Source organism: Anarrhichthys ocellatus, unplaced genomic scaffold (assembly GCF_004355925.1).
Source record: "Anarrhichthys ocellatus isolate YVR2014 unplaced genomic scaffold, GSC_Weel_1.0 scaffold141, whole genome shotgun sequence".
Taxonomy (NCBI): domain Eukaryota; kingdom Metazoa; phylum Chordata; class Actinopteri; order Perciformes; family Anarhichadidae; genus Anarrhichthys; species Anarrhichthys ocellatus.
This window is the reverse complement of record NW_022280171.1, coordinates 328,361-330,446: the sequence shown is the minus strand read 5'-3', so window position 1 is coordinate 330,446 and position 2,086 is coordinate 328,361.

The following is a 2,086-nucleotide window of genomic DNA, read 5'->3' as shown; positions in this document are numbered from 1 at the left end:
CACACACACACACACACACACACACACACACACACACACACACACACTTAAGCCAGACAAAGTGGACAATGTCCTTGCGACCCTTTGAACTCTACGTGTCCCCTGAGTGACCGGTTCGATCTCTCGGCAGCGCAGAGGCTTGGGTTGCAAACATGCACGCGCTTCAACACAAAAACTACTGTTTTTATTTCTAAAAATAGCTTATCTTGTGCGAATGAATGTCATTTTTTAACAAATAAAAAACATGAACACGCACAGTAACAGCGGTGGTAAACAGGAAACCAGTCGCTGACAACCCCACTCATACTTTATATTAATAAGTCAACTGATCAAACATATTGTAATTCATGAATACTACTCTAATGTATACACATTTAATTATAACAAGCATAATCAGTGTGCATCACTAAATTAATATGCTGTCAAGAGAGGACACATTTTTTATGTTTGTATGAGTTTTTACTCAATCTTTCTGTTTTCTTTAAAAAAATATATTATTATTAATATGCTATTTGTATATTGTATAAACATCTGCTGTGAAGTTCCAGCTCACTACTTGTTGTCCTGACTATACTGAGTTGTAGAAGGCCTTTAGTCTGCTAATAAAAGCGTGTTCAGTGCAATAACATGCTACCAAGGCATAGGTTTGTCAATGAACAATTAATAACAATACAAGTTTAGATTTATGAATTATTTCAGTCCAACAAGCTTTGAAAATCATTGCGAGATTCAATTCAGACAAAGGAAAACAGACCGAGCGCCAAATGTCCCCACAATATCAAGTTAAACTCGTGTCACAGGCTGGATCTGCCTCGTTTTATGGTTGTACGTATATGTCTCCTTCTTTGGGTCGGAGCACGCCAGGGTTGTTGGTTCGATTCCCACACAGTACAAATGTGTTCGGGGGGGGGGAATGCAGGCCGACAGATGTTCCATGTTAAACGCAGTGGGAATGGTTTCAATGTGACACCGAGGGGGCTCGTGTGACACACCAACTGCAGACGTCTTTATTTTGTCTAGGCTTCACTCCCGCAAATATTAGGTTTTTGGGGGGAGTTTTGAAAAGCACATTTGTGTCATGCTGTGACTTTCTTTCAGTAAGAGTTTCATGAGACAACAAATGTGTGACTTTTCAACTTCAGTGAAACGATGAAATCCTGCAAATACGGGGGCGTCTCAACAGCATCTCAACATGTGGAAACGAAGATTTAGTAGAGTAGGCCTACAGATTGCAGTGGATTTGTGCTATACATGACAGAATGTCTGCTATTTACAGGATGACTATCCATAAACAATGTGCGCGGAGGCAGATCCACATGGCTCCAGCTGGAGCACCTTGCTCCACTAGCATTTTAAATCCCGAATCCTGACCGTCCTCACAAAACGACACCAAAATAAAAGAAACGCAGGAGTGGCCCAGAAATGGGAAACAACATCCAACACAAGAGCTAAATGTTCTGTTAGTTTAGAAATTGTGTATTCTATGTAAAAAAAAATATAAATAAATGATGACTCTTATCTGAAACTGTGGAATTGTTTGGGACCAAAGTGGTCAGCGAGTTGTTTCATGGCGCAAATATTTAGTGTAGTTGGAAATCTAAATATAACGAGAGGAGTGTGTTCTGGGGTGTGTGCCAACTGGGTCAGTGCCTGCTCTTCCTCCTCCTCCTCCTCCTCCTCCTCCTCCTCCTCCTCCTCATCGTCTCTGCGGCTTGCACGCCATTTCTGGCACACGTTGGGTTCTGTGCTTCTGAGCTCCACCGGCCTGCGTTCAGGCCAACAGGCGGCTGTTTGAAACTCCAGCTGAGTAAAAAGATAAATGTGATCTCTGATTTGCGCATTTGGTTCCTTCTCTCCCCTGTTTTATTTTCTGCCCTGGTTAGTTTGGAATATTCGAGATGATCTCCATTCCAATTGCTGGTTTCTCCCCCCCCCTCCCCCCCCCTCCCACAAGTGCGTTCATTTGTATCATTTTGCACACACACAAATCTGGAACTTTTCATGTGTCCCATGTTCAAGCCCGTCTCTGTGTATGTGTGTGTGTGTGTGTGTGTGTGTGTGTGTGTGTGTGTGTGTGTGTGTGTGT